Source organism: Zonotrichia leucophrys, chromosome 12 (genome assembly GCF_028769735.1).
Source record: "Zonotrichia leucophrys gambelii isolate GWCS_2022_RI chromosome 12, RI_Zleu_2.0, whole genome shotgun sequence".
Classification (NCBI taxonomy): Eukaryota; Metazoa; Chordata; class Aves; order Passeriformes; family Passerellidae; genus Zonotrichia; species Zonotrichia leucophrys.
In genome coordinates, this window is record NC_088182.1 from 3,905,802 (window position 1) to 3,930,078 (window position 24,277).

Genomic DNA, 24,277 nt, shown 5'->3' on the forward strand with positions numbered 1-24,277 from the left:
TTTTGTCCTCTGCCTGTGTCCCTGTGTGAAATGTGTGTTTGCAGAAGGTGAGGAGACTCACCTTGCTCGTGATGGTGGGACTTTTACTGGGGACCAATTCATGCTGACACTGATTCTGTGGCTCCGTATCTGCATCCCCTCTCCACACAAAGCCGAGCCCATGTTTTGCCCAGACTGGGAGCAGCAGCTTTGGGCCCATTCTTTAGAACCAGTACTTGATGTGGAAATGGGATGGGCAGCTCTGAGCCCATTGAAATCTCTGAGTAGTCCAGTAACAAGTCTGAGACCGGAGCAACTTACTCCTCATAATGCTGCCATTGTGCTCATCCAATCTGATCAGTTCTGGAAATGTTTTAGTAAGTCTATCTTACAACACTATAAGAAGATAATCAGCTGCCTTAGAAGGTCCCCATCTGGAGTATAGAGTTCTTTTACTGAAAGATGTTTTGCCTTTCCGAGATAGCTCTCGCATTTCATCATCTGTTGTGCAGAGATGAAGTGCATATGAAAAGTCAGTGACTCTGAATCCATCTGTTGTTATTATTTTCCACTGATAATTGGCTTGAACAATGAAATGTCTGTGTCTGTAGCCTTTGAAACTGTACACCCTGTTTATTTTCTGGAGGTCTTGCTCTGCTCTCCCGCCTGCTTTTTTTTTTCTTTTCCTTTTTTTTTTCCCCTTTTTTTTGTTTATTTTATTTTGGTTTTTTTTTTTTTGGTTTCATTTTTCTCTCAAGCTCATAACTAGTTGAGCTTCTATGAAGATGACATCTTTGACTCTGTGTATCAGTATGTGTCACTCACCATCTAAAGCATGCCTGCCAATTTTTGTCAGGGTCCTGTGTCTGTGCTGTGTGAGTGTAGAGCACGCTTACAGCAGGAAGACTGGCAGATCCAGAGTTCATAGATATCTTACCTGAAATGTAGTATTTATATCACTTTCTCTATTAAAATATTAATTTAGAGACCAGTATCTAATACCTATGGAATTAGATACTACCTGTAATTGTGTAATATATTCAGTTGCATCCAGTTTTGCACAATGCAGGGTATTAATATTGGATTCCACTAACAGCAGTTCCATTAGCTTGCTCAACCAGTATGAGATATATATGAGCAGGGAGGCATAACTACCAGCCAGAACTGCCAAAACAGTCATTAGAAGCTCCATTGGGATGGACAAAGGCTTTTACACAGTGATATACTGATTAAATTTTGTTCTATGGTTTATTTGCATCAAGGTTAGATCGGTATCATCTGTGTGAACGTATTATCTGACGCCTTATTTGGAAGGTCATTTCAATGCAAAAATGGTGAACGACACAGGGGCTCTAAAATTTCTTGCAGGATTCTTTCTTGGAGGATTTTTCTCCTGCTAGGCTTGACTGGCTCATGTTATCAATGTATTTGTGCGTTAACCTGGTGAGTTTATTCAAGGAGGTGTGAAAACTCCCTCCATACCATACAAGTGCTCCGTGGAACTGAACATGCTAGATGCCTATTAAAACTGTGAGTTATATCCAGTGTCCTTTGAAATAATCTGTGACACATGCTTGAGAATCCAGTAAATGTGTGTTGCATCTTGAAAGGCTGAATTTTCTCGTGCCTGCCTGTGTGTAAGTGCTCTTTCAGAATGAAATTTCGGGGCCGGACGCGGTCGTGCCGTCCATGCTACGCTGTAGTCTGGAGCACCAGAGAGTAAGGCAGAGGAGTATAATCTTATTTGTGTTTCAATGGCAATCATTTAATACTGCAAGTTATTAAAAAATAATTAAATTACCAAAACCAACATGTAGCTAGGACTTACAATAAAAGGTCAATGTGATTTGACTCCTTAAGTTAGGAAGGGACACTGGTGAATTCCAATTGCATTAAAATCGTGCTGCTTCATTCTATTTCTGGACTGGAAGGATAAACGAGACTGAAAAATAATTTATTTCTCTAGAAGGAAGAGTAAATCATAGTATATAATTATGTATATTCAATTATAATAATAAATGTTTAGATATGTTTGGTGGTTATCACAGTCTCTAATTTAGTTGTTTTTTGAAGTAAATATAGTTTGGAGGGCTCATTTCATGAGAGCAATATTTTGAAAATAATGTTTTTAAGGAACACTTCAGAAGTTTCTTCCTTTTGCCCAAATAAACTAGTAAATAGGTGTGCATTATGTGGTGATTCATAACAGCTAAAATAGATCTGTGCCTGGAATGTCTTTTATATAGTAAACAAAACAGGGACAGTCAGAGAAACTGCAGATTTAATCTGTCAACTCAACCAAAAGTCCCTGTATAAATTTTAAATCCTTGTTAAGAAAAGGCTGGGCCAGGAATGTATTGGATTGCAGTACAGTTAATGAAAATTAATTTTACAGGTGGTGTTTGGTTGTGTTTCTTCTGCTGTGGTGAGATGGATGGCTGAGCCAAAGTGGGCACAGCACAGGATTCAGCTGTGTGCCAGAGCAATGCTTAGATTAGGAATGAGCGTTTGGCGAGGAGTTGTTGGTGCTGTTGTTATTTACTATCAGAGGAGCAGAGCGTTTAGCGCTATGATTTGATTTTGCAGCTCCTATCCCCTTAAACAAGCTGTGTAGCTTGTCAGAGATCAGGACAGGTAGAATGCACAGCAGGCGTCTGATTTGAGCCAGTTACTCATTTGCTGAGTGTTTGTGTTTATGCAAAGGGGCCTCTTCCTGCATATTTAATCTAGAGTAAGGCAGTGGCTTTTGTTGTGTTTAGACCACATACCTTCAGTCCTTCCTTACACTGCAGCCAGTGTTGAAGCTCAGAAAGGCTTGATAGTCAAAAGTGCTTTAGTGTTTTCAAACTCTCAACTTTCTGCAGTTGTTTGGGAATTACTGTACACCTCTAAGCCTTTTTCTTCCTCATTAATGGGTAAGTTTGCACTCTGTAGAATAAGATACTTTTTTTCTGTTCCATTTTATAAATGCACAAAATATTTGTTTGTTTGTAGTTGTCCAATCCTCCTTGAGCAAAACTGGTTTGCTGAGGGAGTTTGTTGCAGGGAATTAGATCAAGAATACAGGTGTTTCTGGCATATACTTCTGAATTAAGTATTAAATGCCATATTGCAATACACAGGTATTTGTGGGGTGGGGAAGTGAGGGGGGGGATGAGTTTGGTGTTATTATTCTTTGTACTAACAAATCCTGTTTTGTAACTGTCCTGAAGATAATGCTTCCATTGTTAGCTAAAAGCTTTCAAACAGTGAGCAACGCAGAACTGCAAAAGAAGCAGCAAAAAAAAAAAAAAAAAGGAGGAGGAGGGGGGGGGAGGAAAAAAAAAAACAACCCCCTGGTCTTTATTGTTTCCTTTGCAAGGGTCCTCACTCGAATGTCTGCGCTGTAATAGGGAGGTTTTTCTTATGTGGAAATTGAATCGTCTCTTCATTGATATTAATAGCACACTAGAGATGTTAGCCATGATGCAGAGTACCAGAGCTGTGGAGTAGGAAACCTGATATTGCAGGGGGAAAAAAATGACAGTCCTATTGCTCCTCAGTGTGGGAGACATCCCTCCCCGAGAGCAGAGTTTGCATAATGGCATCCTGCCTCAACTATTTACTTATAGGTATTTTAATCTCGGGCTCTTTCTTTTAGTACAGGCGTAATTACTGCCGCTCGCTCCTGCACTTATTAACTGCGCAGCTCGGTTTCTGATTCCGTCTGGACAAATTAGTTTTAAAAATGACTTTGGAGAGAATCCGTGCGGTGTGCCTGCACAATGTACACAGTGTGTACGTAATGTGTGCTGGGCTGGGAGAGCGTCGGGGTCCGACGGGAGGGAATTGGCATCAAAAATTAAAGAAAAGACGACAAAGGGCACGTCTTGGAGGCTGAGGGTTGAAGCACAGACAGCGCTTGGAGAAATGTGGAAAATGTGCGGCGAGGCCAGAAGTAGTAGTTTTGGTTCCCAATTAACTATTTCCTTCGTTTGAGTAACTCCTCTCAAACAGAAGAGTGTGCTGTTCCACCACATGTTGGAAAGTGTGAGAATCTGAATAAAATTTCATCAACCTTATTAAAATATGTAGGGACTTTGGTCTTCTTGGGTACGAATCAGCCTACAGACTCAGAGGCATTTATTAACAATAAGACTGCTGAGGTTTTTTTAATAACAAAATTACAAATACCGTGTCTAATTGTAAGTGTATTACTTTTATGCACCAGTTAAAAAAAAAAAAAAAAAAAAACTTTTTATGAGGAAAAGTACCTCAGTCAAAGCACCTCGTGTGATTAGTGCTATTGTATTCTTAAATTTTGATTGATAGAGATAATAGTTTTCACTTAAAAATACAGACAGGTACTTTAACTTTCCATGACAATAGCTATTTGCATTTCTTTTATCTTTTTGTTTAACATTTGTGGGGGTTGGGACGGATTTGATTATTAACTCTTATTGCACACCGAGGTAAATGCTAAAACAAAGCTTTTGTTAAAGCTTCAAAAGGTAAAACAGCAAATATTGTTTTTAGGCTTCAATATTTAAAGGCTGTTAAAGGATACCTCGAAAATATTTTCACATGACCACGACCAGGAGTGTCACTCGCCTGCCAGGTAAGGGACGGGACAGGGGCGGCGGGCAGGGGGGGGGGGCAGCGGCGGGGAAGTGGCCCCGAGCAGCGCCGGGGTCAGGGCACGGGGGGAGCGGTGTGTCCCCTGTCCCTGTGTGTGTGTGTGTGTGTGTGTGTGTGTGTGTGCGGAAAGCGGCGTGGGGACAGCGCCAGCCCTGCCCGAGGCCCCGCGGTGCTGCCGGCCGGGCAGCGGCGGGACCGGCCCCGGTGCCCGCAGCCGCCGCGGTGCCGCCGCCGGGCACGGGCATCCTCCCTCCGCCTGCTGCCACCCGGACAGGTCAAGTTTCAGGAGGAGAGTTGTAGCGCAGGCATAAAATGGTTAAGGCTGGTACTGAGGCACGGGGAGTTATTTTAAGAAACGGGGAAGATCTGGCGATAGGAGCCAGGCGGCGGCGTTTGATGGCTGGCTCTGGCTCCGGGAGATGGTGGCCCCTGGCTCGGGGAGCTGGGATCTGGCCGAGGGGACGGGGTCTGCCTCGGGGATGGCCTCTCCTCACCTGGCAGGCTGGGTGGCTCCCGGGAGCGCGTTCCCTTCACCTGGGATGGATTCGGTGAGGGCCAGCGCTGTCACACACGAGAGGCAAACAAGCAATCCATCAGTCAGAGATGCAGGACTGAGCGATCGCGGTGCAGATCCCGCGTTGGAAGCGAGCTGTTCCCAACTTGCCTGCGAACTGCACCCGTGTGTTCCCTGTAAGAGCTGTTAAAAAGCGGGGGAGGAACGGATCGTGATTAGTTTTGTAGATTTGGCTTACGCCGAGTTATTCTTTTCCAAGGTTACGGTGGACTTGAAAGGTAATATTAATTCGAAAGAGCGAATGTGCTGTGCATAGCTTTGTCCTCATGCCGTTATTTATTTTTATTTTATTTTATTTCTGTTCGGAATAAATAATAAGCACCAGCCGGAGATTCTGAACAGCCTGCTAATGACTGAAAGGGAAAATACAGTATGATTTGCTCCCTCCTTCCACTGAGAAGCAGCAAGGTAGTGAGCATTGATATCCCTGTGTTTTGGCCTGTACCAAATCCACTTCCCCCTCTTCAAAGAGAGGTGGAAGAAGTGCACTTAGACTCTCACAGTTTCACTGTTCACCTGCATTTCACTTTCTGAGGAGGTGGTAAGGACTGCTGCTATAGAAAATCTCCTGTGCCATGCCTCCTGAGATTTTGTATATGCTGCACAATAAAAAGTGACCACCTTGACAGTGGTCAGAAAAAAAAATTCTCTCCCAGATTATTTGAGGTGTTTAGTTTAACATATAATTTATCTTTAAAAATAAAATAGGTACAACAGAACTGAAGAGACAACTACTGACCATCCTCAAAACAGTTCTACACATGATTTGTGTTAGTGCAAGTAACCCAATTGAGTGGGCTGGGTGAGGAAATACCCTGTGTGCAGGACTGGTCCACAAGTCTGCCTGGTACCAGATGTTTTCTCCTCAATCAGTGTACATTCTGTATTTTCAGAACCAGCAAAATACCAAATAAAAATATTTTTGTTTTTCTCTTACAAATATGCACTTGATAAAAATCACAGACTGCCTCTTTTCCTGCATAGGACAAGAAAATAATGATTATAAGAATAGGACATATTATAAATAGTACAGATCTAATATTTCAGCCTGTGTGCAGTTGAATGTGACTCAGGGACTTTTGAGGGGAAAGAACAGCTGTATTAGGTAGTTACAGTTCACTTTATTTAGAAGAAATTACTACACAGAAGTGCTTATTTTGGTGATCAGGTTTTGGTATTTTAAAACTTTCAGGAAGCTTTTTAGTAAATATTTTAATCAGGCACATTAAATACATTTCAGCTGGTTTTATATAAGAAAAATAAATCAAAATCTAATTTCAAACCCATTTTTTTTTCTTGTGCTATCAGGTGCATGCGTCTATTTTATTTTTTTAAATTTTTTTTTAAAAGTGTGCTTTCTAGGTAGTAAAGGGGAGATTCCTTTGCTGCTTTAGGTTTCCTGTAATAAATTGTAGGCTTCTGAGGGCTGGGACACTGACAAAAAAATGTACATGCGTAATTCTGAGCAGAGGAGCAGCTCAACTGGTGTTCTACTTTCCTGTGTAAAATTACTCAGAGCCAGTTTGTGTGGGATCAAGGTCCTTGTTAATCTATTTTTGGCTATACCCAAGGCTGTTCTCATTTAGATATTAGTAAAATGTTAGAGTTTTAAGTAGACTTTCATTCTGCAATGGTCTCTGTTTCTGAGTAGTCTCTGTGTTATTGGTTAAATTTGGCTTTGCAGTGATCCCTTGGAGTTAGGGCTCCATCCTGCAGCCTCCCTGGAATGACCTTGCTGCCCTGGAGGGAGGAGATCACTAAATCAAATAAATGTTGTTGGATCAGAAGAGTTACAAGGTCCAGCCCAACAGCAGGTGTAATGTCAAAGCTTCTGATCTTTGCCTGCTCCCTTGGTACCAGGGGAATAGGTAGGGCCTGATCCAGGACAAGAGTGGCCTTTCTGTTGGAAGAGGTTATGGTGCTGGCTCAGGTTGAGATTGTTGTTGTCTTTCCAAAATCCTGCCCAAAACACTGTTTTAAAAAGTACCTTTATATCCAAGGACTTCAAACTCTGTTACAATTACTTATCTCGTTAGTGGGTAAACTGAGGCACATGGTGAACAAACCTGACATTTTCAGAAATATCTGGTAAAATCTGTTCAGGGCACAGAGTTTTGTGTGGACTCTTCCTTGTGTATGGCATCAGTTGAGCCTTGGAGGTGGCGTTGAGGGTGCTTTGGGACCTTCTCTCTGCCCATCAGGCAGCAGGACCACTGCTGCTTGCTTGCAAAGTGGATTTTTGTTTGTGGTTTGGTTTCTATTTTAATCATCTCCTTGGGGGGAAAATATGAGTGTAGCAAAATGTCTTGCTTTGGTAGGATGGGATTTTTTTCTTTGTTTGCTCCACACACACACTTACAGTGTTGATGGTACTTTGTGTTTATCTTAAAGACAGCATGATGGAAGGAATGTGTGTTGCCTACATCAATTCACTCACCCATATAAACAGTTTCAGGAGGAAAGTCTGTATTTGTGTTTCTATGTTTTGAGATACTCAACTTTTAGACTATTAATGAGAAATTTTCACAGGTGGGAACAGCTGTTTCTGCTGCTCATTTTAACTTTAATGGTGCATTTTCCATATTTTTGAAAGCCAGGTAACATATAGCAGGAGTTTGATAACCAGAAATTAAAGCAGTCTGAATTTCAATCAGGGAGTAATTTGTGAGGAGAGCTGAGTCCTCCTCAGCCCCCTGTAGACCCTCTTGGTCTCCCAGCAGCTGATTGTTGAGCCGGATTTCCTTGGAGTGTGGTTCATGCAAGACAAAATGTGTTTAGAAAATGATACCTGCCTTTTTCAGCACTGCCCAAAGAGATACTGAATGCACATTTTATGCAAACATGCAGTTTTCAGCAGCTTCCTTAAAAAGTACATTTTAAGATGGTTCATTTGCTATCGTGAAGACTCAGGGTAGAAATGAAGCCTGCTTGCCAAAATACTGCCAAAATAAGGATCTGACTGCCAAATACCCAGAAAATTTATAAAACAGATAAATATGAAAAGAGGTTTAAAGTGTCAAACCCAAGATAACCCCTGCAGCAAAGCAGGATAAAAGCCTTTATTGTTGCTAATCTAAGAGCACATCACATGTCGGAGGTCATGTATTTTACATAAAAGATGTATTGTTTTACATACTCTCAGGAAGGTGAGCCCTGACCTATTATGATGGAGTAGTGTTATGTCCTTTACAGTGCAGAATCAGGAATTTCTTATATGTGTACCTCAGCAAGGAAATCAGGGCTTCCTATACAGCAAACATGCTCAAATTTTGGCCCCTCATGTTCTGGTACTGCATTACAAGAACTGTTTCTCACACAAAACATAAAAAATAAAAATGAAATCAAGTGCCAGTGAGCAACAGATAAAACCAATATTGATTTCATATCAAGCTAACCTTTTTCCTCCCAGCTAAAAATAATGGTAAAGGTTTCAATGGTAAAGAAGTAATGCCTCATTCTCACTGTGAAAACATTTTTCCTTCCAAAATAAATGGTGAATGAGTTCATATTCTTTTGAGTGAACTTAGTGAAGATTCTGATTTTTTTCCCAGAGGTTGGTATTTTACTGCTCCAGTAAAAAGCTTCACCTAGTGATGTAAATAGCACAACTTACCATTTGGCGAGTTTCACAAACACCCCCAAAACTCCACATCACTATGTGAATTTTATGAAATGGAGTTTCACGTAGCTCTGTCTTACACGTCCACATGTCACTGACTTTCCGTTTCGTATGAAGTCATCAGTGTCACCAAGTTATCACATATTTCTTTCTATCTGTATTAACATAGTACTCTGTATCCCTGCAGCAGAAGATCAACATTTCAGTGAAATTATGTTATAATTTTACTCTGTTAAGGTATTTGTTCAATTGATGTGGAATTAATTCTAAATGCTGTTAGTGGTTTGAGTTAGTAACTTGATCTAAATTAATAAACAAATGTTTTTCTTTTCTCTTGTACCATATGTTGATCCCAATTACATGAACAGAAAGTGGCAGATTGTCATGTTTCTTAAAAGATTACATACTCTTTTGCATAAGAGAGAGTACACAAGATGCAGTAATATACAGGGTAAAAAAAACCTACACGTGCTGTTTTCTCCCTCCTACTTTTTATAAAGATACACTTTAATTATTCCTCCTTTTAATACCCACTGCTCTCACCACCTTGGCGTGCTTGGCGTGCTCTTGGTAATGCTTAATGAGAAGATATCCCAAGACAGTAAACAACTTTCTGAATTAGGAAGATGCAGCTAGTTCTAAAATCTCATCTAGGACTGTGTCTCTATGGAAAAAGATGAGAAAAAAGAAAGGATCCAGAAGATAAAATAGCAGCGGTTGCAAATGGTCTTAAAATGCCTTAAATAAGGAGAATCCATGCAGACAATAGTCAGATTTCTGAAACAAAGAACTGAACTCATTTATTATTCAAACTGAAAATAGATTGATAGACATCAAGATTAAGAAAGTTTATGTTAGAGAACAAAGATGTCTCATCTCCATGGGGTTTTTTGCTTCTCTTTTTCTTCTCCCAAAGACCAAGTTGTTTATGCTGAACTGAAGAACCTCACACTAGCTGGTACTGATAAGCAGCAGTCCTGTGACTTGATTGTTTTTATTAACTCTCTCTGAAAGTCATTCACCATTAAACACGATTAGATTCATTTGTTGCTTTATTTATGTTTGTACTTGCAAATGTGGTGCCAATGAAAATGCTTTGGGTGTTGCTGCTGACACTGACCCAGAGTCACGTGTGTTACCTCCTTTCTCTGCAGGGTAAGAAGAGTGACCTTTTTGGGTGGCTGTAACTGAAGATTGCTTTACAGGAGCAACTGAAGAAGGTAAATGCAAATATACTGTCTTTCACGCTATTTTTGAAGTATGTCTGAACAAAGAATTTTATCCTGAGAACTCTAGGACCGTACCTTAGCTGCACAAGTAAAGGCTTTTCTGGCAACATGGATAAAGTTTGCAGCGTTGGGCTTGGAGCTTTTGGAGTAGATGCTGTGCCTTAAAAATCCTCATTTTGCTAGGGAAGACACTGATTTAGGTGTTCAGTTGCATTTGAGGAGCAAGGCCAAAAAGATGCACTTTTTGTCTTTCAGCCATGTTCCAAGAAGCCTGCTTGGTACCTGGGCAGAGCCTGTGTGGGAATGGAAGGCCTTGCTCTGGCTGGTCTTTGTGGCAGCTCCATGGTCCATCTGGGGTGGGAGATGCAGTGGCACAGCCTGTGGCAAGGTCCCCTTACGAGGCAAATCCCTGGGGAGTGGTCAAGTCAGCTCAGTGCTACTTCATCCCAGGCTGAGACACTCCTGGGTTTCCAGCAGCACGTCGAGCAGAGCAGGAGAGCAAAATTTAGCTGTTAATTTGATTGCTTATTATCACTGCAAAAGTTAAAACACATGCTTTTTAGACTTTGGAGCGCAGCAAAAAGGAAAGAAATATCACTCTCTGCAAAATGATTTTTATTTAAAGCAGTGTGAAAGTCCTTTGCTTCTAAATTAACTCCTTGCCTCTCTTCTGGTCCAAAGTTTCAAGTTGGGAAGGAATATTAACATCACAAAAGTGGTGATTCACAAAATTAACTTGCAGAGGAGAAGAGTAACGCAGATCAGTGTTTGGTACTGAAGGGTGTCATCTGACTGAGGTTCATATGGCTGCTTTATAATCACCTTCTTTCAGAAATTAATAGTCGGTTAAGCACCATAGCAACAAGCAACACTGATGTAAGCGCTGAGCAGTGGCTGCTGTTCGCTGTGATGTCAGTGCTCGTTAGTGCTGTTCTCTTGACCTTGTTTGAATATAAAATGGTGATTTCATTTTAAACTTAGAATTTTACAGAATGACTAAATGCATTGGAGTGAATTAGAGCTATTTTTATTTTAAATTTTATTAAAATGTACTTGAAGGGGGAAAAAATGTCCCTGTTCTCTTCTGTTTTAAATTAAAATAGATCTGAGGACGATCTGGGATTTTTTTTTCAGTTCTTTGTTGCCAAAAATATCTATTTAGTTAGGATGAAATTCATGAAGTTCAAGTGAATATTGCAATCCTTGGCCATGCCAGTGGTGTATGTCAGCTATATGATATATCCCTCTCTTCAAGACTTGAATCTTACTGGTTTGTTTTCTTATGGTGGAGCCCATGAAGTATTAGGTGTATTTCAGCTACTGGAGGAGAAGCAGATCCTGCAGTTTAAGGAGCTAGTGCTTCCTTGCTCTGCAGTGTTGTTCCTCCCTTGAGCTTTTTGAAGAAGGGAAGAATTTCAAGTCCCACGTTCATCAGAGTGCCTCATAATTAATGGGTCTCTTGTTCCTGGTTCATGTGTGGCTGTGTCCTATGCGACCCAGGAAAATTCGGAATTTTGGTGGTGGTGTTAAATGCAGGACACTACCTTTAGACTCCCTGAAGTTTGTAGGCTGTGTCTCCAAAAGCAGATCTATTTTGTGCTACTACCATTAGTGCACCACTCAGGCACACATTCCCTCAGTCACTCATCCTTCAGCAGGAAGCAGTTTGGGTGATTTACTGGAAAAGACCATTAGATTTTTCAGCCTGATCTCCTGTGTATCATAGGTTATTGATTCTCACCCCTGAGCAGAGCTGGTAAGCAGAGTTCAGCCAAACTCTGTTTCCTAGAAGCTGATCCAGGCTCAGGGGGAAGACAGTGAGGACTGGGGAAGCATGGGGCAGCCGTGGTGTGTGCAGGTGGATCTGTGTTCAAGGATATGTTATCAAACTGTTCAACAAAATTTAAAACTTAATGGAGAACAAGCTGTTCAACGTGTCCTTCAGTGTCAGGATTGTTTCTCAGAGAAGGTTTGGCTCTGTCCTGCGGTGAGGGGTGCAGTTTTCAACAAAAAGTATTTATTGTAGGATTGGTCTGTAGTCTTGCAACATATTTCATAAAGAAAAAACATAATGAATGATATGTGGTCCAAGAAACTGGATGTCAAATTTAAACTGGGCGAGAATTGAAACCGCTGAGATAATAAACCATGAGAACAGGAGATAGTAATGGAAATAGTGATAGAGTCCTAATTAGAGCAGTGCCACTGAAACAGGGAAGGTTAAGGGTTTGGTTGATTGAGTTTGAGCTCAATTGCTTGATAGCTTAATTTCAGGTGAAATCCCATCTCCCGAGTTAGCGGTTAAGCCGCTCAGAGCGGTTGCAGAGCAGGACTCTACTCCTGGAGGAGCAGCCGCGTGGCCCCGGGCGTCCCAGCCCTGCGCGCCAGCCTGGCCTCGGGCACGCGGGCTGGGAGCAGCTCAGAGCTGGCAAAATAGATTTTTATTCTGCGTGGTTTGTTTGCTTTCTTTTTTTTTTTCTCTCTCTTTCTTCTTTTTTCTTTCCCTGTGAGCTCCAAGGAGCTCTGAACAGAAGCAGAAATTACAGAAGAGATACAGCAAGGGTCTTTGATGGTTAAACCTTCAGAATTAAGATGTTTACATTCTCCTTTATTTAGCACTGTTAGGCATAATGCCTAATTATATGCCAGTTTTTCCTCACAGTAAGAATTAGAAATGTTTGATTTGGGGAGAAGGGAGAAGAAATGTATTTTTACAGAATCATGGGCAATAGTGTTAGTTTTCCAGGAGCAGTCATTTGTTTAAATGTAGTAAAAGCATTTTCAATAATCAAACAGCATTCAGTGAGCATTGTAAATCAGGGGTAGCTTGCATGCTGAAAATTTGAAAAGTACAAAACATGCTACTAAAATTGTACATTATTGATAACAAAAGGCACGTGTAGACTTTTAAGATAGCAAAGATAGAATCCTTTAGAAAACCTTTAACAGCAAAAAAAACAACACAAAGGATTTAGCGAAGTTGCACTTAGTTTAAAATTTCAAATCTTAATGCTTGTCAGAGTTAAATGCTGATTAAATATTGATAATAAACCAGAAGCTGCCTGCTGAAACTCAGAGCTGAATGAGATGATCAACAGATAAATCTGTGGGTTTGAGCTATAACTTTCTTACATAGGTATATTTTCTCTTCCCTTCAATCCAGGAGAAAGGTCAGAAGGACTTTTTCTCCTAAGCTCAATACAAAAAATGGTTTGTGTAGTTGGTCTATGTGGGAAAAAAAAAGTGGACCAAAAAATTACTTTTTTCCAACTTTGTTTTATCAGGAAGAGAAATGGTTCTCAAACCAGGTTGTCAAGTTGCTGTGCCATGTCTTTGCTGGCCATTGCAGGCAAAAGTCAAAACCCTGAAACAAACTCTTTTAGACGCATTTCTGCTTATGACAGGCTCAGCAGTGTGTGCAGTTTCTCCCCAGCACTCTTCCTCACTGGTGACTTCCAGAAGATGTGCTGGGGATAGCCTTAGTCCTGTTTTATGTGCTGGCTTGAGTGGCAGGAGTGTTTGCACATCAGGCAGTGGGAAGTTGATGGGATGATGTTTTCCTTAGTGAATTTGGCACCTTGACTCTTCCTGCTTTTGACCTCAAGGCCTTAAAGCATATTAGGGAGCAGAAACAGCTCCTGTCCCTAGAACATGTGATTTGCAGCTGCTTCTGAATGTGGGTCCTGAGTATGGACTGGGTTTCAGTCACAAGGAGTTCTGTGACAGAGCAGACAACCTGGTTCTTGGGCATTTTCTCCGTTGTTTTCCCTGCAGTGTGCCCAAATTACACAGAGCTGTACTGGAAGCATTTTGCATGAGTGCTTGTGTCACCCTCAGCAGGAAAGATAAACCTCATTGATGCCTGCTGCTCCCTTGCTGCTGGGTGGTAGTGTAGCTGGAGTGATCAGTGTCTGTCAGGCCTTATCTAAGACTGGATTTATTTACTTCTGCATGACTGGGAGAAGTTGTAATGTCTTAATTGTTAAGAACTTTGAGTTATTGGAAGGTCCTTTTCTTAAGGTTCAAAGATACAGTGTGGTGCGAAGTGTTTCTGTATTCGTTAGTAACAGAAAATACAACATTGTCTGCATGTTTTGGGGTAAACCCTAAAGAGACTGTGTGGGGGTCATTGGAAAAACAAAGTGTTTGAAGACCTTACCTATTTGAATGAAAAGTTCAGTCCAGACACATGTGAGAAGCTGTAACTTTTCTCAAGCAATCGGGTCAAGAAGATGTAGAAAATAGATTAAGACATTTTGGGATAATTTAAGAAGTATCTGAGCAAATCTCATTAACATGGCCCACTAGCTTGCTGTATTGAAGACTTCAAAGATCTGTCAGAGGAGTTCTTTCTGTGCTATTGTCTGCCAGCATTAGCAATCTCGAGAGAACATGTTTCTTTTGTTTTCTTTTGGCCCATTTAGCTTTTCTTCTTTTTTTTCTTCTTCTTAATATTCCTTAATATCTTATAAATCTTCAAGTGGGTTGATAGGAAAATATGTTTCTCTGCTTTAAGACAGTCAGTAGCAGGTTTTGATCCTCTTATCTGATGCTTTTGGACCAAATCTTTCTGGTCTTCATGAAGACTGCTAAAGTGAGCAAGAATTGGCCAGTATTTTGCATAATCCCATGGGGTTTCTCCTGTTAGCACCATCACCCATTCTGAATCCCTAAAGAACGTGGAGCACAAGGTTCAGAGATTCATGCAAACCTCCAGATTAGCCTCATCTGCACCCAGATGTTAGACAGGTGCAGGTATTGAAACAAATGCATATATTGAAAATGGCCCGACATGTAAAAGTTGTGACTGCAAATTAAGCAGCCAAAAAGGATGCACTAATGTTTGCCAGTACAGGTGCACCAAGGAAACAGCTCATAATATACTATGTAATGCAGACTGTGAAATTTCTGGCCTGGTTCTTCAAAATCAAGCTGGATAATATGTCAGGATGTGCTGCATTTTATCACAGCTTGGCCAAGGAAAGAAATGGAAATGGCAAAGGCAGGAACAGCATTGGTCTGTTATTCCAGAACCAGAGCATGAGCTCCAGCTCAGATAGCCTGAACTCCTGCTTGGTCTCAAACATAGAATGTGATGGAAAATACCCAGTTTCAAGGTTTCCTTCTGGAGCAGGCAGTGAAGTGAACCCTGAATTCAGAGCTGTGCTAACACTTTTTACAAGTCATCCTGCTCTGCCAGTGGATACAGTGATGTTTTTCACTTCCTTGTAATAGGCTTGGTGGGCCTCCAGACACACCAGGGCTGTCTGCCTGTGTCTCAGCACAAAGGGCAAGAGCTCCTTGCAGGCTTGGAACCTGCCTTTGGAACACTCACATTGCAGACAGTGCACATTCCTGTGTTATAAAATCTAGAGATGTGAGAAAATGACTCCAGAAATAGATTCTTGTTGCAAATTTTATTTGGTCATCTGTAAGGTCACTGCCTGTTGCCTGCTCCTGCACCAGAAGTATATCTTCGGTGATGCTTAAGTTATTGTTGTTCAATGATGGCAGCTGTGTTTTACAAGTGTTACAAGACCAGTGATGTCAGTGGGTATTATAGGAGGCGACCCTTTTTATCTGGTAGCTCATCCTAGAGCTAAGGCATTAAAAAAAAAAAGAAGAAAAAAACCTTATTTTTTGTTCCTGATTGCCTGCCCGTATTTCTCGTTGTGACATACGAAAGCATTTTTCACTCAGATAATGGCAGGAACTTCAGACACCACCTCTGAGATGTTTAATTGTTCAGAGTTTCTCCCAGTGCAATCTGTGAATTTTAATTTCTGCCTCTCCCACCTCTGCTGGCCCTATACTTTTCAGTGTGTTTTGCGTAATATTGCTTAATTGCTCAAACGAGTTCTTTCTGACTCTGAGCTCACTGTTTATTTTTTTAGTAGGGTAGCACAAACATTTGGACATTTGTAACTAAGACTCTGACGTCATTTCCATTGCAAACCATTAATATCCAAGTTTATAATATTGCTTTTCAAAATAGATTTTTGTTGAAATATGATGTTTTTTTTTTTAAGGGTAAAATTGTTACCCCTGCTTTAAAAAAAAAAGATAAATTGGCATTTTTTGAATAATAGGTCCACTTTCCTTCTCCAGTCATAACCTTTTTGTTAGTTTTGATAGCTCCTGTATTTATCTTTATTAGTTGTAATACAAGTGTTCCACCTAATCCTCTGACTTATTAAGGGTTAGTGGATCCCAGCACTGGAAGGAAATGTCTGTGGAAGGGCACAGCATTTCCTGCTCCTGGGGCACTTCCACCAATGGAGCAAGGCCACAGAGTTGTGACATTAGTAATTGTCTGTAAAGATCTTAGAAATAGAAAGTGCTGCATTTAAAAGCCAACAACAGCATAAATCAATAATATGGGCAATGAGAGCATTTCCTTTTTTTGGGGGGGTGGGGTACTTTTTAACCCTTTCTTTGTGGTTTGTGTTTGTTTAATTGCTGTCATCCTTACTCACTGAAATTTTATTCCAGTAATTGGGGAAGGGAATTTTATTGGGAAAATTTTGCTGCTAAAGATTTAGTGAATGCAAATTGAACATTATTAAAAATGTTGTTATTGAAAAGGAACATAAAAATTATCTCTGAAACAGTGCAAATTCGTTTGCATCTTTGTTCCTCTTTAAGACCCAATATCCAGGAAGAAAAATGTGGTTTTATTGTTTGTTTCATTTTTTTTTTTTTTAAGGAGGGAAAGATGATTGCTTTTGCTGTTGCTTGCTTAGAGAGTCCAAAGCTTTGAGCTCAGTTTTGGAGAACGTTAGAATAAGTCCACAGGAGGTCTTGTAAAAGTTGTAAGAAATTGTAAGCATGTCTGCTGAGTCAATTATATGAGACAAATTGCCAGGGTAAGGCTGAAAGGTTCCAAACTTGCTATTTACTCTCTGCTATCTTTAAACCAATTTATTTCTGCCTTTGATTTCACAGCAGATAAATACATGTTTTGTGAGGGAAAAGAGTTACTAATTAGACAAAATATTAGTTAAAATTGAAAGAATTACGTGGATTTTTATTCATGTAATTAAAAGGAGAGTCTGGCCTGTTCTTTAGAATGGTGAATATCTGAAAGACAATAGTTAAAAAACGCAGACTGGCTTTTTTAAGTTTCTCCTCAATGAGACTCAACTGCACAAGGCAGTTCTTTTTAAAGAGAATTTGAATTTTACTAATAAGTTATTAATTTTTTTTAAATTACACATTTTGCATCTCTGAGGCCATTCATGATTCTTTCCAGGTTCTTAACCTTGCAATAAGTTTCAGAAAATTGAGAGAAGTGCAAACCCAACGTGTGGATGGTGTAAATCCCTTGTGTATAGTGTGTGCACGCTAAATCTCCCCAAAATTTGTGTCCTGTGTTCATGATCTGCAGCAGTGCTGCTCCATAAGGTGGCATGGTTAACTCGTCTTGAAATGCATCCAGATCAGCCACTGGATTTTCTAGATATTTGATAAGGTGAAGAAGTCCAGTAAAGTCCTTTTCCTCCTTTCCCAGCACAGTGGGGGTGGAAAGCTCGGGGAGGAGCTGGGTAAATAGTTTGGTTCATTATGCCTGGCTGTGTTTGAAGCTGATGCTGAAGTCCTGCAGTGGTTCCTGGGTGGGCAGGGCTGTGCTGTGGTGCTGTGCCGCATCCCCTACAAGTGTCACTTGTACTCCATCACTTGAGGAACCTGTCTTTGAAGTTGCCCTGCCAGAAGCTGCCAGGTGCCCTCTTAGCAAGAGAGTAGGGCTGCACCAGCGGTGTGATGAGGTACCAGGTATCTGCCCTCTCATGCCTGGGGCAGCACATAGCTGGCCAGGTGTGCAGTCCCCCAAGAACAAGTGGAGGACTTGCAGAGGACTGGCCCCCAAAAGAAGGAGCATGGAGTTAGGGGTGCTCACTGTGAAGCGCAGCAGTGGGTGGGCTGCTGGTGCTGTGGGAGAAGGTTATGTGGGAACCTGTGATGTGCAGGAGAAAACATCAGCGGGACAGTAAGTTCTTCCCCCAGGAGGAGGGAAGGGAAAAGGTCCCAACGAGCTTGGTGGACATTTGAGGGGAATCCTTTAAAAACAGCTCTAAAGAGACTCGTCCTCTGACATTGACATCCTGTCTGGTCACTGCCCATGAACAGTGATCTGTGGCATCATCTGGGCAAGACCTTAGAGTATCTCTGCAGGAGAACTAGAGTTTATCATAGTTTTATATTGGGTTTCCCTCAGCGTGTAACTGGATGCATTAACAGTGACATGATCCCGGTGTGACCTGGACTTTAATGGGTTTGAACTTGGAACTGTTCAAACATTAAGAAAAAGCCCTCACTCCCTGCATGTATTCAGCAGCTGCTTTTTATATGCAGAACCCAGAGCTGCAAAGGTTCACCGGTGGTGCATTTTCAACTTTCAGATGAAAAGGACTAAATAACTGCCAAAAAAAATGGGCTATTTCTCTCCTGATGCAGATGTGTGACTGCCAGGACATGCATACATCAAAAGGATAACGTGCCTCTGAGCAGTTAAAAACCTACTGCTTTGTTTTGTTTTGCTTGAGGCAAACAGAATGTCAAGGCCTTCAGTCTTGGGAGAGGGTTTGCACTGTTAATGTGTCCTTTGCACAGAGCTTGAGCCCACAGGACAGGATTTGGGGTTCATTTCCTACCCCTGCAGCTGACTCACTCCATGGCATGGGGACTGTTTGTTCTGGACAAAGCTTTCTTGGGTTTTTTTTTTTGACTTTGCATGTTGCCAGCTGTGCATGATGTACCATCCAGAATATGCTCTTTATCCTATGTCAGACCTTAACTGTGGCAACAAGGTGGTGATTTGATTTTCCTGTCTGCAACGAGAGCCAGATTTTCCCCTTGCTCTCCAGAGGGACATTGCAGGTTAGATTATCTGGCTGCTGTGTGCTCGGGCAACTCAGAAAGGTAAAAATTGTTCCTTTTAAAAAAGAAAACAACAAACCCAAAGCAAAAAGACTCCCCAAAAACCCAACAACAAATCAAACAAACCCTACAAAGCCTATTTTTTTGCAGTTTTGGAAAGGTGTCCCATTCCTCTCTGGCTCAGCCACACACCTGACATGGTTTCTTTACCAAGTTTCCGCTTGAAAGAAATTCCATTTACAGAGTTATCAGCTACCTGCAAACAGATGGGCATAAGGGAAGGCCTCATCCCAGCTTGGGCTGGTGTGTCACATGGAGCTCTGCAGGAATGATGGAGAAGTTAGTCACCTGCCAGCAGAGTCATTCCCATGGAATGATGATAGAGTGACCCGGAGTAAAGATGTCTCTTTGGAGAGCTGCTGACAGATTTACTGACCACCAGGTCAGACTACATTGCCCTTTCTTTTTGGTATTATGAATTACTATGCATCGAGTTTACTTATTAAATTGTTAGCAAGTTGTGTTGTGCCGTGTCCCTGTGGTGTCACCAAAGTCACCCTGCCTCACCCCTTCTCCCTCCTCCCCAGCTCTGTTCCAGGAAATCCATCTCCTGCTCTTCCACAGAGTCACAACAACGTTGTTTCCTACATAATACTTTTCTTTAGGGACGTAAATCCTTGGTCTACAGACCCTTGGTTCAGTTTTTTCCTCAAAACATTAATGAGCTTTTTAGTTTTTTTGGGAAAAAATAATTGCCATCGATGATGACATGGTATAAAAATGTAGCAGCTAAAGCATATGTTCTGTTGGTTTGCCTTGTCTTATAGGAACATCATTTTTGCACATCACTATTAACAATGCAAACACCCTGAAATGCTAATAGCACTAGTAAGCTTTTAATTCCATGGAATTTATTGCTTGCTGTATTTCCATGAATTTATAACGCTTTGATTCTTAAGAGCCCCATTTAATCAGTTTTGCCTGGCACAGAACATAATAAACAACTTGCTGGTGCTAAAGTGCCACATGGGGGAGGCTGCTAACAAGAAAGTTAAATGCTTCTGCCACTAGCAGTTTCTTCGCTGTATTTTTCATGAGCTGTTACTACCAGTAATGTACTTTGCTGGCTTTAGAGCAGTGGTTAAACACAGTGACAAACCAAGGAGTGCTCCAGTGCTGTAAACACCCAAAGCAATGCCATTTTTGTTCAGAGCTATGGTTTAAACCAGGCTTGAGACTCAGTGGCATTTTATGGTGATCGGGGATTTTTTTTTTTCCAAAGGTCTCGCTTTTCTTAACAATATGGGGCTTTTAGGAATAACTAGTGAGTGGTATTGATCAAGAAAAATAGTGTAGGGAGAGAAAAAAGAATTGAAATACCTTTAAAACAATTCTTGTTTGTTTATGCTGTTTTACCATCGAAGTACAAAAAGACTGTCTTAGTAGAAAAATACCAGATTATCAAGTGCTTTAAAGCAGAAAATGTCATTTGAGTCTCAAAACTGCACCAACTTTGTATAATTACCCTTTTAATTATCCCCAGTGGCCCATGAAATTTGTAAAATAGAGCATTGAGAGTTTGATTTACTTACATGTTGCACTTTAGTGTTATGCTCTTAATGAATATTGTTTAGTACTAATGTCAAGCAGGCATTGCTGAGTGCTATAGAGAGGTGCATGCTGCAGAGCTGGGTATTCAGCAGGGAATTGTGGAAACTCCACCTTAAATGAAGAGTATCTATGTATCTAAAGCAATATGCTATAATTTTTATTGCCTGAATGGAAATGATATTGATTTTATCCTTTGCATGCAAAGTAGTTTACTATATTTTCTTTATTTAACCATGCCAGAGAATGAACCATTTTTAGGGCCATTATTTGCTTTTGTGTCAGCATCTTCCTTGTTATGGAGAATAGTTACATCCTTCCTCTAAAGGACCAGAACTTGGAAGCAAGCTCTTTAATTTGCCCTTAGGACCTAACTGGTTTAGCCTCTGGTAATGGAAATAACAGTAATCAATATTTGATGTGGGGTTTCTGTGGGGTATCCAAATATCATTTATTGCCAAGAAATTGCTGGAATAAGCTTGTGGGAAATGTAATCCACAGTGTGGTCTGAAAACCCAGCTAAATTAAACAGGCATCTTCAAAGGTGAATGGAAACATCAGTGAGCGGTAAGAGCAAAAAGAAAGAAAGCAGAGTCTGAAGGGTTAGATAATAAGATGTAATAGCTGGTGACCTCTAAATTATTGGTACAAATCTGAGCGAGGTGGAGACTCAGCAGAAAGTATTTGCATTTGAAAATGGTCATGAAATGCTTTCAAGTGATGGTCTGATCCTCAGGATCTATCTGCTGACAAGTTGGGGTGATTGGATACTGTGGGTGAATGGCTCTTGGGAGGATGAGCTGCCTTCCTCTTGCCTCCCTTTCTTCTTTCCCCTTTTGAATTCAGCAAGTTTTAGGAGCACTCTCAAGTGCTGGTTTGGGAGGCTGGACCATTGGTACAGCTACCTTGGCATCTCTAAGAAAGTACATGACCAGATACCTCCAGAGAAAGGGCAAAGTCTGAGGTTTTACTTTTTCTTCACGAATTTCATTCATGTTTTCCTGCATTTACTTCTGCGACAATGTTGGTACTCATCTATCTATGAGCTGGTTTCATTATTCTGCTGAACTCACAAGATTGCAGCATGGCATCACATTTCACTGATCAGTTTTTACTGAGTAAAAACTCAGCTCTTTAATTTGTTTTTCCAATTTGTGAATATTCCTGTACATTTGTCATTTATGTTGTTGATACATAAATACTGTAGTTTGAGGAAAGAAACAACAGAAGACCAAGGATTTTGCAACTTTCTCATAGTTCAGAGAAAATTTGTGCTTAAATCCAGGCTTTAACTGAGCAAGAAAAGTCTGTTTATATGCCAAGGACCAATATTTTAGAATATAATGTTTTCTTAAAGTAAAAGAGTGAAGTTTTTGGTGCACAGCTGAAATTTGAGAAGGCAAATTCATGTTAATTGTTTATGGATGCAAATTCCAGGGAACTGATTTTTGGAATTCTGAAATTTGAATTTATTTATATTTGAAAATATCTTGTTTAAAAGAAGCCGAAGGGAGCAACCTATGAAGAGGCTAATTAAGCATTTCTGTACGATGCTGAGCACAATGGGGCTCCTTTTTTGTTTGTCCTGAGGCCCCACAATAATAAACAAAACAACTGCTAATAATTGGAAGCCTTGGTTGGAAGCCATGCTGACTGCAGGACACAGGCAGTGTCAGTTTTCAGTGAGTGCATCAAGGCTGACCTTGAACTCGTGTGTGCTGATAAGAACAGTGCAATAACCCAGTCATACCCAGAGCTGGTCATATGCTCAGCACTGCTGCTTGGCTTTGCTCTTTCTTTTTCCCTTGTCTCGTGCCCTTCTTTGGCCAAAGGTTGGATGCTCCAGGTTCTCCTGATGCAGAGAGTCACCTCAGCAGCAGCAGTACCACAGATCACTGAGGTGCTCCTTGTGCCAGGAAAGCCGTGTCCAGCTTGGCAAGGGAGCATGAGAAGATAAATTTGCGTAACAGAAGTGGTTCTTTTGGCTCTGTTTGATTCTGTGGGCTGTGTTTGCTGTCTCCTCTACCACTGTGCATGGGTGCATCACTCCCTTCTGCTCATACAGCTTTTTAAGTGTGTGTGGTATCACATCACACTCTGGCCTTAATATTCCAGGAGATGGTAGAAGACAGTGTATTTGTCTGGTTTTTTGCTATTGGAAGGGTTGGAAGTTTGCCTGCAAGCCAAATTGCATGGCAGGAGATTACAAAACGTTTAGTTTCCAAATCTGATTTTCTCCCTTGTGAATTTTTCTTGCTTGCTCAAAGGCAAGATTCATCTTGACCAGGCCAGACTGAGGTGGAGCTCATAACCACGCTGGAAAGCGTCCTGTGGCTTGGAAGAGCAGCTGGTTGGAAGGAGAACAGTTTTTCAGGAGCAGTCAGGGCGCTTTCAGTTCTCACCCCATCTCTCTTCATACTCACGAGCGTTGGTGGGATGTGGTGACAGCATGGACTTGTCGCTGGCTGTTTAATGAAGGTAATAATTAGTCATGATGCTGCCCCACCACAACGGACGGTTGCAAGTTGCCGTTGCAAATCTTGCATCCAAGAGATCACCTCTGTATTTAATTTTGTGTCAAGGCATCAAAATTCAGGCAAGAGCTTATGGCACTTTCAGAGCCACTGAGCTGCTCTTGTAATGGTTCTAAAATACAAATTAAAAATCCAAGGAAAAGTAGACAAAGGCTAAACCCCAGTAACTCAGTGTTGTGCTTCTGCAGTAGTCTGGGATCGCAGATATGGGCTGAAATGTAAACTCTCACCTTAGAAGTAATGAAGAATAAGGGAAACTTCTGAAAGGGCGTTGTACTGCAGTCTAAACTTGGAAGCATGAAGTGGAAGGTTAAGAAGAACACAACTCTCTTAATCTCATGGTTAGACTCACATTTGGCCACGCAGCTGAGGAGGGGCAAGGGAGCCAAGCCAAAACCATCACAGAGAGCCCAGATCACTGTAGGCATTCTTGTTTTCAAAGTTGGTAGGAAATGGTTTTCTTAGAAAAAAATGGAATTGGTGTTCTTTTTTTCTTACTTTAGGAGCCAGTTTTCTGATCTCCAGTTCATATTATGAACTTGTACTGGCCTCAGATTTTGGGTCTCCATTTCGCTATTTTTCATGTAGTTTGTACATTTGTTGGCACATTATATGTTTTTGCAATCCTGCACGCCTCTTGCTTTTAAGTAAAGAAGGGAATGAGGAAGAAAACTGTTACGTTGAAATACTCTTTAGATCCCTTTGCATATGCTTTTGCATATTCTTGACCGATCTTCCTTTGTTTTAGGTGTCTGTTGCACTTTTCTCACACTTTGTACAGCCATTAGCAATAACGGTAACAGGAGTGTACCAAAGAGAACGTACTCCAGAGTGTATCACCTAATTTGCCCTCTGAAGTGGAAGGAAGTTGTCCAATTGGCCATGTGCTGTGATTTACCATCATCAGAACTAGTTTTTGCCTCCTTGTGGGGGTGTTAATCTGTTCTGGGGAGCCTACAATGAATCACACTGGACTCTGTATGCCACAGATAGGTAGGTGTCGCCTTTAAAAGTGCCAGTAACATTCTGAGGCACCTTTTCCAGCCAAGAGCAAGAGGTGCACGAGATAAAAGAACCATTTGCCCCTGCAAGAATTGTGCATTCACATGATTAGTGAGGCGTGGTATTAAATTATTTGAGCTTTGTGCATAAATATATACTGAGAGAAGCTCTGTAGCTGGGGACTTTGGCTGTAGTTTTCTTCTTCATGGGCCAAATGCTCTGCTGCAGGTAGGGCTAA

General features: G+C 41.1%; 1 protein-coding gene across 10 annotated transcripts in view; it reads left to right on the forward strand.

The window, feature by feature from the left end:
* FOXP1 (forkhead box P1) overlaps positions 1-24,277 on the forward strand; it is a 371,464-nt gene that overhangs the window by 147,454 nt on the left and 199,733 nt on the right. For 7 of the 10 annotated variants that reach the window (XM_064723620.1, XM_064723619.1, XM_064723621.1 and 4 more), the window contains 2 exons: positions 4,495-4,576; positions 9,944-10,009. The gene's annotated coding sequence lies outside the window, so the exon portion shown is untranslated. The remainder of the gene's footprint in view (positions 1-4,494; positions 4,577-9,943; positions 10,010-24,277) is intronic. The other 3 variants (XM_064723622.1, XM_064723624.1, XM_064723623.1) reach the window with 1 other exon arrangement.